A 12,763-nucleotide genomic window follows, 5' to 3' on the forward strand; every position below is an offset into this window, starting at 1 on the left:
TCTTCACTCATTCTTGGCAGTGGAATTGGGAGCCAATTCAATAGACCTAAAGCAACTCTCAGTCAACACTGCTGAGTCTACAATTTCTCTGCTTTGCAACAGACTGATTACAATCTGGTCCCTGGATGCATCTCTTACTTGAGGGGGCATCACAAGCTCCCCCCCCCGTTCTTTATTTATTTGATTCTTAGCACCATATGAGAGAATAAACTACAACCTCTCATCACTTGGAGATCTTCTCTCTTGTCAAAGAGGCAAGACAGAGGGGCTACAGTTGGTTGCAGAACATAATAAACCCTCTGTCTCACGTAGATGTTTATCTGGTGAATCAGCATCTTGATACAATGGTCTGATAGCACAGGGTGCAGAAGCTACTAGCTGACAATATGTTTTGCTTCTGGCTCCAACACAGCCAGTGACAAGAAAAATGCTGGCACTGACTAATGGATTTGATGCATGCCATGTTTTGCTAGATAAATCCTGGCAAACACAACTGTGTTCCTGGTGTCACCTCCCCTTTGCTGACATGAGTTGGGCAGTCCATAGGGACAGCATGTAGACAAATGCCTTAACTTAAATTGCCCAATGATGGCCTTTGCAACGTAGTATAGTAATATACCGTAGTTTTCCATTTAAGAATAGAATATACAAGGGTAAGTTGTACAATTATTGCAGGGAGAATTGATACAAAATGGCCATATTTTGTATGACTGTGTACTTCTTTTTGATGCTAGTACCTTTGCAATTATTAGTTGATGATATAATAAATCATATTTTACCATTTAAGATTCTTTTACAACAAATCCATCTTTTACAATAGATCCATCGCAAATTCCTCTCCAAGTCCATTAATCTTCAAATTCATTCAATTTACAAATCAGAAAATTCAAATCAGTGACATAATAAGTTGTTAAAAAGAAAGAAGGAAAAATGAATCATAGAAAATATAGGATGTGCAACCAAATGCAAAATCTGTACTGCGGATGATCCCTACTTAAAGGTTCTAACCAGAGAGCCAACATCTGCAATTCTCTATCCCTAATCTGTTTAACCAGTGCATCTGTGTGTCCAGTCAACTTTGGTTTTAATGAAGGATTCAGAAGAACATTAGAATTAATCCTTTTTACCCTCCAATCTCTTTGTCGACAAATGATTAGTACTATTGCATTTTTAGGCCAATCAGGAGTTGTAATTTGTACTTCTCAGCTATTCTTAGCATTTTCTGCACATTATGTATGCATGTGTGTGTGTGTGTGTGTGTGTGTGTGTGTGTGTGTAAATAAAATTGTGTGCTATGTTAATATCATGCAAAGAAATTGCAAAATAGCAGCCTCCAGAGGGGAGGGCAATGGAAAGATGGGAGAAATTGCCATAATTGCTCCAGTGGCAAATGGAGCCTTTGAAAAGAACAGTAAGTTTGTCCTCTTCCCTTGTTCACCTTCTTTGTAAATTGCCCACAATATGAACTGGTTCAAAGAAGTTAGAATTGTTTTAGATGAACATGAATGTCTACTTTTATGATCCTTAAGAATTTAAAATAAACAGCAAAACACAAGAGAAAGTTTTCGGAAAACATTGGAGTATTGGATTATGACTATTATGACCTTGAAACTATTTTTAAGGAATAGTTGCCTGCTTGTGGGAAAGAAAAATGGTTTTTGATATTATAAACTTGATAAGACAAGTAATTTACAATGGCATTCAGAACTATCTTTGGGGAGCTCCACCAGGACTGCAATCAGACTTTGAATCAATAATGTCAGCTATCGTGATTTTTTGGAAACAGTCTGTTCCCAGAAAAAGATGCTGCAGAACAAGATATTACAACAAAATTTACCTGAGAAAAATATGAACCAGATTTTAAATAAGAACTTGTCATCAGTTATAAAGAGAGAACTGGATGAGGCTTTAAAAATTAAGAAGGAAATAAAAATGTAACCCCAGAGAGCAATGAAATAATTCTTTTTTATTAGATGCAAAAAAAAGCTCATTTAAAGTACTGAAGAAATGTATAACAAGAATCAACAATTATCTAAATGAATTATAGAAAGATTTTTTCTGTTATAGGAAAAAAAAGGAATACGAAGTCGACCTATTTGACCAAGAATAAAATAGGGCATATTGTTATTTTGGGTGGCATATTTTGGACTTGCTGACATCTTGCCTGGTAAATTGTAGTATATTAGATTTCCTTACACTTAATACAGAAAGGTATTTAGATATTTTCCCTTATAGTTACTGTATGTCTCACTTTTCAAATAGACAGCAATTTTTATACTCTATAATGTATGTTTTTGCATTTGCGGAGATAGAAGACTTGGCTCACATCCTATTTGATTGTTGCCTATATAAGAGTACAGGTACCTTGGTCTATATACAAAATGAATGACCCATTGGGATCCCCATATCAAAACAACTTACCTTATGTGTGGGCAGAATCTGAAAATAACATTTAACACAGCACAGCAAAATGGTTCGGTTGAAATCAGCATATGTGGGACTGATTGAGGTAGACTGTAGGGGTGATACCAGGGGTGGGACTCTACTAGTTCGCACCTATTCTCTAGAACCGGTTGTTAACATTCTAAGCAGTTCGGAGAACAGGTTGTTAGAAGAAATTACTGGCCTAATCCTGTAAGGAAGGCAGGGAGGAAACATTCTGGTGTTGCTTACAGAAACTGCCTCTCCGTTAACCCTTATTGCATTATTGGAAGGACTAGACTTCCTGTCTCAGCAACATCTCTGGAGTTTTTTCCCCCTCCTTTGCTGGTACTTTGCTTGTGTGGAGTGACCATTCAAAGTTACAATGGCACTGAAAAAAGTGACTTATGACAGTTTTTCACACTTACGACTGTTGCAGCATCTCCACAGTCATGAGAGGCCAGGAGAGGAGATGCGTGCCTCGATGTGAGTGATATTAAATTGGCCAAGCCCAGCCAATAACATGAACACCAAGCCACGCCAACCACCTAAACCATGGCCACAGAACCGGTTGTTAAAAAAATGTGAATCTCACCCCTGGGTTATACCGAAATATATTTTTATCATATTTTATTTACCCATATATTAAATTATTGTATTTTATCCAATTCCATTTAAACAGTTTTTATCAGATTTTAGTAATCATTGTGTCTGGAACTCTGCACTTTGATATGGCGCAAGGGCTAATCAGTAAAATAAGCTAACTACTGTATGTCTCCTAACTTTATAGTAGTTAAACTAGCTTTGTATATGACTTTTTAAAAAATGAATGTGTCTTTTTAAAGGAGAAATTGTATCTCACATTAAATTCAAATCTTTTACTTGTAGTAGAATACTGGGATTGCTTTACATTGCTGAAATGTGTATTTGTTGTTTAGAGCTGAAATATAGAATTTGTATTTGAATGATATAAGATGCACACACAAAAAAACTTTTAATAACATTAAAAAAATAAAGCTTGATCAGTCTTTTAATTACACTATTACATAGCTAATTCAAAAATAGAAAGTAAACATATATCAGATTAATTTTGAGATGTTGTTTTTCCATATTGAAATATAATGATTCTATAGTGATAGTTTCACATTTTTGATATATAATTCAGTAGTGTATTCACATTGTTAAATCATATTATCTTTGGAATATCATATAAAGAATCACAGATATTAAACCTAAATGGGAAAATAGTGGTGTATGCTCTTAACATATATCTAACCCCTCAACCTACTTTATACTTCTAGCATATGAATACTTTATTTATTTTTATTTATTTGAGTTGTCAATTGCTTACAAGATAATAAGTGTTTCTCCAACAATACGACCTCCCCCAATAGGAAGACCCAGCATGTTTTCTAGGCATAAAATGAAATTAAGCCCCTCCCCCCAAATTTAGGCCTATTTTAAAACATGCAAAATGGGGGGAAGGGCGGGGGCACTTGCCATTAGGAGCACCACGCGGGCAGCAATTCCTCGCCACCAGCTGCTCCTAATGGGTGATCATGGCAGAGCGTGGAGAACTCCCTACTCCTGCCAAGCACCTTTGCATCAGACCCAAGACCTTCAGTGCCCGCCGCTATTGATCTCCCTTCTGACCATGCCACCGCTGCGTTCGGAGCTGGCACTTCCATGTTTGGAGCACCACTGCTGTTTGGAGCTGCCGCTGCCGTTTAGAGCTGCTGCTTCTGCATTTGGAGCTGCCGCTGCGTTTGGAGCTGCTGCTTCCACGTTTGGAGTGCTGCCGCTGTTTGGAGCACTTCCACTGTTTGGAGTTGCCATTTCCGCATTTGGAGCTGCCGCCGCATTTGGAGCTGCCGCTTCCGCGTTTGGAGCACTGCCGCTGTTTGGAGCACCATCACCATTTGGAGCGCTTCCGCCACTCCAAACATGGCGGCAGTTCCAAACCTGGAAGTGGCAGCTCCAAACATCACAACGGTGCTCCAAACGGCGGCAGCACTCCAAATGGCAGCGGCACTCCAAACACGAAAGCGGCAGCTCCAAACGTGGCAGTGGCGCTCCAAATGGTGGCACTCCAAATGGCAGCGGCATTCCAAACATGGAAGCAGCAGCTCCAAACATGACGGCGGTGCTCCAAATTGCGGCAGCACTCCAAATGGCAGCGGCACTCCAAACACGGAAGCAGCAGCTCCAAACATGGTGGCAGAATGGGCAGAAGGGAAAGCAACAGCGGCGGATGCCAAAGGTCTTGAGTCTGCAGCAAAGGTGTTTGGTGGGAGTAGGGAGCTCTGTGCGCTTTGCCATGATCACCCGTTAGGAGTGGCTGGTGGTGAGGCTGCCCACAGGGCACTCTAGATGAGGATGCAAGGGGGGGAATTAAGTCACCCCAGAAAAGATGGCCTAGCCGTTTTTTCAGGGCTCAAAAAAATATAATAATATTATTTTATGAGAAACACGGTAGGTATAAGTATATACATAGTTATGAATACATGAAATGGGTACCATTTGTTGTCTGTTTGACAGGAATGCTTCTTTCCAGTTATGCAGTTGTCCAGAGATACCACAAGATTTTAGTTTTAGGAGTAGTTTGTCGTGTACCACTGAATCAAAGGCTTTACAGACATCTATGTAGATTGCGTCTATTGCTTTGCCCTGATCGAGTTGTGTAGTCCATATGTTTTTGCAGTGTAAGAGTTGCAGATTACAGGATAGCTTTTTCCTGAAACCAAATTGTTTATTGGAGAGTAGGTTGTTTGTCTCTAAGTGGAGGATAATGGATTGATTAATAATTGATTCCATGACTTTACAGGTGACGCAGCATAAGGAGATTGGTCTGTAATTTTCAACTAGGCTGGGGTCTCCCTTTTTGAAGATGGGGATGACTGTGGCTTGTGACCATAGGTTAGGCAAGGAGCTGGTCCTGAAAGATTTTTCAAAGATACTGATTGCCAATTCTTTTAAACATTCTCTTTGGTGTCCAAAATATAAAAAGAACTGAATTAAATCTCTTTTTAAGAGTGACCACTTGTTTTTATGTTAATAATGTGATCATAAAAAGTGCCATCTTGGAAGATAAAAAGATTGCAAACAAACTGCATAGTATACTTGTGTTTGCAATGCACAAGCTTCTCAAGATATTCCAATTCGATTTTTAGCATGAAAATACAGTTAGTATTTTTTTCACTTTGTACAACCAGATGCTATTTGAAATGCAGTCATAAAATGAAATGGAAAAACTCAAGTCATAAGTGGTATGAAACAACAGAACAGTACAACAGTGGATTTTTTGAGAACAAACAGAACAGCTCCACTCTGAATACAAATACATTATTCATTTCCAAAGTGGACAGAGAACATTGCTCTATTGTTAATAGAGTTCGAAGCACTGAATTCCAAAAAATTCCAAGAAATTTTAGAAGAATCTTAACATTATCACAAAGATGAACAATTGACCAAAACCATTAGAGAATATATTACTCTCTAGAGAGTTTAGGCCCAAAGCTATTAGAATTGGCTTTATTGATATGCTGATGATGACATTCCAATGTTTACTGGTTGAAATGGGCAACTAAGGAAGAGCTAGTTGTTTGGTAAATGGAGAGCAAAAAATTGAAAGGGAGAACTATCCAGATGAGTTGCAGATACAATCTGTGTTATCTTTATCTGATCAAGCAAGCAATTTAGAAATACTTCATGATATAAATTTGTTGGTTGAAAAACAGGTTGGAGGAATAGCAACACGGCTTTTTAAAAAAATCTTCATTTAGCAGAAAGATTTGTTTTCCTGTCTACCTTTTCTTTTCCTACCTTGCTCTGTAGATCCACGCTCTTTATCTTCTGGCTGCTTATTGTAATGTATTGTAACATACTATAGAGCTATCCTTAAGGACAATTCAGAACCTTCAGCAGATACAAAATGCAGCTGTTCAGCCCTGTCTGGCTACAGGGAAGAGTGTCCATATTCTGCCCCCCCATTTATCATGCCAGTTCTGGATTCAATTCCAGAAAATACTTTTAGCCTTCCAAACAACACAAAGTCTGGAAGGTAAGCAACTAAAAAAATGTTTTGTAACACTTGTGAGTCCATTCCACCACTCCTACCAAGTTAAGGAACACTGCTTGTTTGTCATTGCTGCAAGTGAATTTCTTTTGCATCTTTATTAGGTTCTCAAAAAGGTGATATATCCTTTTCAATCAGTATGTGGATGAATTGTTCCCATCTGCTATTTTGAAATACCATTTATTTTGACTGAATTGTTGTGTTATTTTAGAGGAGTCTTAGTATAGGCTTATTCTAAGATGATGATTAACAACTACTTGAAGCTGCCAGGACAAAGTGTGCAGAAATGGGTCAAACAAGCACACGGATCTAAAGATTACTGAAGATTTCTGCAAGGCAGTGCAAATGTCATTGGGCTCATGCTGTTTTTAAATCTGCTTCTTTTTATTTGTTCTCACAATGTTTGATAAATGATGGTGTCTTTAATTTATGCAGTAAGCCTGAGGAATAAAACATCACTTGGTGCCTCTTGCCTTTCATGATAAGACAGGGCAGTAGAAGCATCTTCTACATCAAGCTTCTCTTGTTCTATTCTTGAACTTCTATGAAATGGGCTTGAGGCGGATGATCTTCCCTCTCACCTAACACCAAGTTCTCTGCTCTTCTCAGAGAAGCCTAGGGGATGGAAAATCTTAGGTTCTTAATCTGGGTCAGGCATCCTGAAGGCATATCCGAAACACCTCTGAACTTCCCACTTGCATCGTGAAACTAGAAATAACATTCTGCAAGGCTATCCTCAGAAAAATATGATGGTTGTTTCTGGCTAGCATAGTCTTATCTTCCTGGTCCTTCCCACCATTGAGTAATTTGAAGCCTTCAGATTCCTTCTTTTACAAAAAATATAAACTAAAATGCTTTGTTGAAAAGAGTAGCAAGTTTATGCTTAGTAATATGACATTCTATAATTCAAGGGTCTTCAAACTTGGCAAGTTTAAGACTTGTGGACTTCACATGGCTGGAGAAAGAATTCTGGGAGTTGAAGTCCACAAGTCTTAAAGCTGTCAAGTTTGAAGGCCCCTGCTATAATTCAACAACTTTTGCCAACTCAGTAATTTGCCTCTACAAATGCACCGATTTTCCCAACCATTTATTTGCCTACCAGAACATTGTTTTTAGATTGCTTCTGAGAGGAAGAAATTGCAAAATATTGTGGTTGGTTGGTTGTTTCCCGAGAGCTAGCAGAGGCAGTGGTGGAAATTGTAGAAATAATATAAGGCAGCTCCAAGATGAGCAAGTCAATAGGAAGAAGTAACTGGAATTTGTAACAGTTCAAGATGGAGACCTCTCACAATGGGTAACTTTGAAATGAAGATTGCTTTTCACTTTATACAGTAATTATATGGATATCTAAATAGAAAATATATTTTCTTGCTCCATAATAATGATTGCCTGTTGGAATTGCTTATTTTTTTAAACAAAATAACAAGAGCAAGGAATTCTATACCTTGATTCAAATTCTATGTTTTTGATTCTGAAAAACCTTGCCAAGAAAACTGCAGGGACTTGTCCAGGCACTCTCTGAGAAGCGGACATGATTGAACAGAATTTTAAAAAAATTACATATGCAGATTTCTCAGCGTGATAAGATATATGTATATTTTTCTATCTGAAGGCAAAACGTAAAGCAAATATAAACTGACTGCGGGATCTTTGGTGCTTGGGTTTTTTTCTTCCAAATGTTTCATTCCCAAACTAGGTGGCATTATCAAATATGAAGTGACTTTTTCTAGCTCTTATCCTATTTAGAAGCAAAGCAAATCCCATGGAGTTTAATAGCTTTTACTACTAAGTAAGTGTGGAAGGACAATAATTTTAAGAAGACAAACATCTGGCTATGTTACATGAATTGCATATATAGGGGGATAAGAGGGCTTATAATATATTTTAGATACCTATGTTCAACAAATGATTTTATTAGTTACTATCATGCAAAAGTATGTAAATGATGTTTCCTGTTTCTGAAATAATTAATGCCCAAAGTGGGAATCATGCATTCCACCCAAGTGAACATTTTAAGTGGAAAAATCATTTGATTTTGTTGAGGATTGTCACACTTTGGTTTTTAGTCAGAAAAGTTCAACAATTGCTTGTTTGCAATCTTGTAAGACAAAGCTTTTAAAATATATATATTCCAGCTGGAAATCTGAAATTATTTCAGATTCACCAAAGATGAGAATACAAACCCAGTAATTTACATGCACATGAAGTGGCCCTGATAGCCATCATCAGCAAACAGCTCTGCATTTTTATCTTGGAAAAAGACCAAATACATTGCCTGCCTCCCACAAGGACTCTAGGCTCATTTGAAAGCAATTTTAGAGATGTGCTCTATTCAAATGATGAAGCTTATTTGCTTCTGGCTAACTACAATGTATTTGAAACAATTAAGTTCTGTATACTATTCTTTTTTAATGTGGATCTTGTGGACAATTTATTTCCCATCCGTAGAGATGCTTGTCTTTCTGCCTACACAAATGTTTCAGTCCAAACTCTCAGCTCCCTATCAGCTAAAGTTCTGTAGTTCCCCATCATGGAGAGTACTCAGATTATTTTACACATGACCAGAAAGCTCTACAAAACATGAAGAAGGAATGTGGATGTAAGTCATGTGTACATTTGCTGTTTGCTTGAATTGAGAAGAGAGGGTATTTATTACTCTAGGACCCACAATAAATAAGGAAACAATTTAATGAAGTGTTTTAAGGCCGGCAGAAATGAAGATTATGTTCAGTTTATTTTTTCAATATATGAGAGTGCAAAGTATGATGATCTCCAAAGTCCTAAAAGAGCAGGTTGTGCAAATCTGTTTCAAAACAGGAAAAATATTTCGATGAAAACTCAACGAGTCAATGCTTTTTCGTTCATGCTTAAGGAAAAAATTAAATGGCACATTTGAGAATATTACCCAGACCAGAATAATTTCAAACTGATGAAATTGGAAGATCAATGTAGTAATTCACTAGTATAGGGGTATGTTTGTTAATATGGGATGAAACAAGGTTCTTTAATTGGTTTTTCATTTTCAGTTCCAGCATCCAGAGTTATTTTAGAAATAGAAAACCAGTTTTCCTGGGCTAGAAATAATGCTTCATTTATGTATATGAAGAAGAAACTTCACATATTTAGGGTGGGAATTAACTTTTTTCTCCACAACGAAATCCATTCCCAGAAATGGTCATCTTGTGGTTGCTACAAATAGGGATTGGTTTACATAGGCAATATACCCAACAGTGTATTCATTACTTCATTTTCAGAACACCTGATGCAATCTCTTTTCCTCCTGCTACTTTCTATGATTTTGTGAGGCTTCTTTTGCACATTGCAATTTTCATAAGCTGCATAGTACAATATGTGTCAGATTTAATATCTACCAGTTTTTCCTGCAGGAAGCTGTTGTGTGTGTGAATTATTACACTACTGCTAGGAAAACGCCTAGCAATAATTGCAGCCTATAATAGTAGTATTAATCTACTTATCAAATTTATTTGGCTGCCTATGTCATGTAAAAGGGATTATTCACAGTGTTCAAATGGGACTATAAAAATAGTTAATATATAGAAACAATTATTATTAAAATATTTTAAAATCATCTTTTAAAGAAATACAAAGCCTAAGAGAAAATGGAAATATTAGTAAAATTATTTATATTTTTCATTAATTGCCAAAAATATTTGAATTTAAAATAAATTGTTTTCTTGAAACCTTCAACAAATTGTAGAAGGAAGTAATCTGTCACTGAGAATTCCTTTAAAAACACAACTTTAAAGCCCTAACATTTCCCGGTAGTTTCTTATTCAAGTGCTATCCAGGGCTAATCCTGCTTAGTCATTTTTTTTAGATCAACCAAATTGCCTGGATATTGCAAAACACATTTGCCAATTCTCCAAGGTTATAAAATCTTGCCTTATTATTGTGTTATGAATATTTTAAAAACTTTTGAAATAATTGTTGGTTATATTCCTATGGAACAGGAATTGGTATTGGGAGACACTTAAACCTCACCTCTGCCAATATGTCATGGAATGACTGACAGTATGAAAATTAGACAGGATAAAAAGTACATCCTATTAGCTATTGAGAACAGACTTCCTAACATTCCTGGGCTGTAGATTTTTTAGGATGAAACTTAAATAATTAATTTGGTCTCTGGTAACTCTTCTGGTCTAAACTGAATCCAATTTGTGATACCTAAAGGTATGAACTAGTCACTCTGAGAGATATATCCTAACAATTGTCTCATGAATCTTTGTCCAACATATCTTTCAACTTCTAGCAGGAGATTGAGAATCCTTAATTCACAAATGTCCTTTTGAGGGAACACAAGACATCTAAATTCAGAGTGAATCCCTAGAATTTTACTTGTGACACTGTAATACTTAAATTAATAAGCTTTATATAAGCTTTAAATTAATGTTTTGGTATTGGCACTCAATAAATTGAGTTAAGGAAAAGCAATACAGTTACTAACATTCTGGTAAATAATATATTTTGTATAACCCCGTACACTATATGCATTAAATCAGAGTATATGTGGAAGAATTCCTTCAGATCATTTTAGTAAAATATATTATCATTTCTGAGCCAGACAAAATATGCAGCGGCTGTTAAAATGTGAGTGATTTAAGTACGATTGTCTAACAAAGTGCTCTTCAAAGTATGCTGTTGTCATGAAAATTTGTTGGCCTGGAATGCCTTTTCCCTCCTAATGTTCAATAGTGATGGAGTGCTTTGAAGATTATGCTATCATGAAATCCTGTTTAATGTTGCTCTGGCAGAAGGAGGATAAATTGATTCACCATCTTTTAAAAAACACACACAAATAACTATGATCATTGTTATTTCCTTTTTGTTGCCCTGATAACTAAAAAACAGTACAATCAAAAGTCCATGACTCATGTACTTGAATATCTCTACAGAAAGAAAAAAATTAATATGTAGAGAACCACTGATTCAAATGTAATGATTTTTCTCCTTGTAAGAAGTAGCACTCACATTCATTCATATTTATATTACAGCAATTTATAAGCCATTCAGTTCTGAAAATGTTCTAAGTAGCCTTCTCTGTAGCAAGATGTTACATTAATATTAAGGATCATTATATTTTTGTATTGATTCAGAAGGTCCTCTTTGTTTGGCTTAGACTGAAAATAAAAGACTTTGTTTTCATAAACTGTTAACTTAGAGATGTGTAATATTACAGCTTACAAAAATGTACCAGGTAATCCTTGTTTAGTGAATGCTTCATTTAGCAACAGTTCACAATTAGGACAATGATGAAAAAGTAACTTTACGTCTTATCCTACATTTCTGACCTATATACATCTGTAAAATGAAGGAAAGCTGAAGTTAGATCATTAGCAGAGTTACATTTCACTTAGCAACCGCTTTGCTTAATGTTTGAGTTGCCAGTACCAACCATGGTGCTAAAAATGGACTACCTGTATAATTTACTCACATAAACTACATGCTTCGATGAATTAACTCCAGAACCTGCCACTCCAAAGCAGATTACAGCACTAGCCATTGGTTATGAATCCCTTTTAGATTCAGAAAACTACTGTAAACAGAATTATCAGATGCCCAATGGTAATGCTGATTCTCTTCTAAACAAAAAATGAAATTATATTGTGGTAGAGTCTGGTGAAACATTAAACCATTGGGTTTGCCTATTTTTAAATAGATGCCTGTGTTTCTAGATTGGCAAATGTAAGAACTACAGAAAGATTTGTATATGATTTAGTTACAATGCATCTAACATTTGTAGCCCTGTGCTGCTGCCAAACATCCCCAAGACCTAAATCTGGGAGAACAGCCAGTGACCAACTTATATAATTGAACAATTGCATTAAAAAAAACTAATATTCTTGTGTTATAAAAATAAAAAATATGTCTTTGTTCTATTTGCAGAATGTATACATGACAAAAATAATGACAATTCAAGGGATTTGTGCCCTCCCTATCTTAAAGCCATAAGTGCAGCAGATATGGAAAATTTCATTTTATTGGCCTGTAACCCTAACATTCAAAAATAAAGTACTGACAATAGAAACTTACAATTAAATTTGAGAGTAAAGCTTATTCATCTAAAATTATAGAAATGTATTGGACTCCCCAAAGAATGTACTGGAAATATATTTTTTGTTGCGGAAAATTGGAGGGATTACTGATGATGTGGCTCTTTGTTATCTTTTTGGAAAAGTATTTCAATATACTGTATACAGGCAGATTGGGAAATCCCTCAACAATAAGTTTAATATGATATTGAAT

Source organism: Pseudonaja textilis, chromosome 1, assembly GCF_049901715.1.
Source record: "Pseudonaja textilis isolate UNSWEBS1 chromosome 1, rPseTex1.2, whole genome shotgun sequence".
NCBI lineage: Eukaryota > Metazoa > Chordata > Lepidosauria > Squamata > Elapidae > Pseudonaja > Pseudonaja textilis.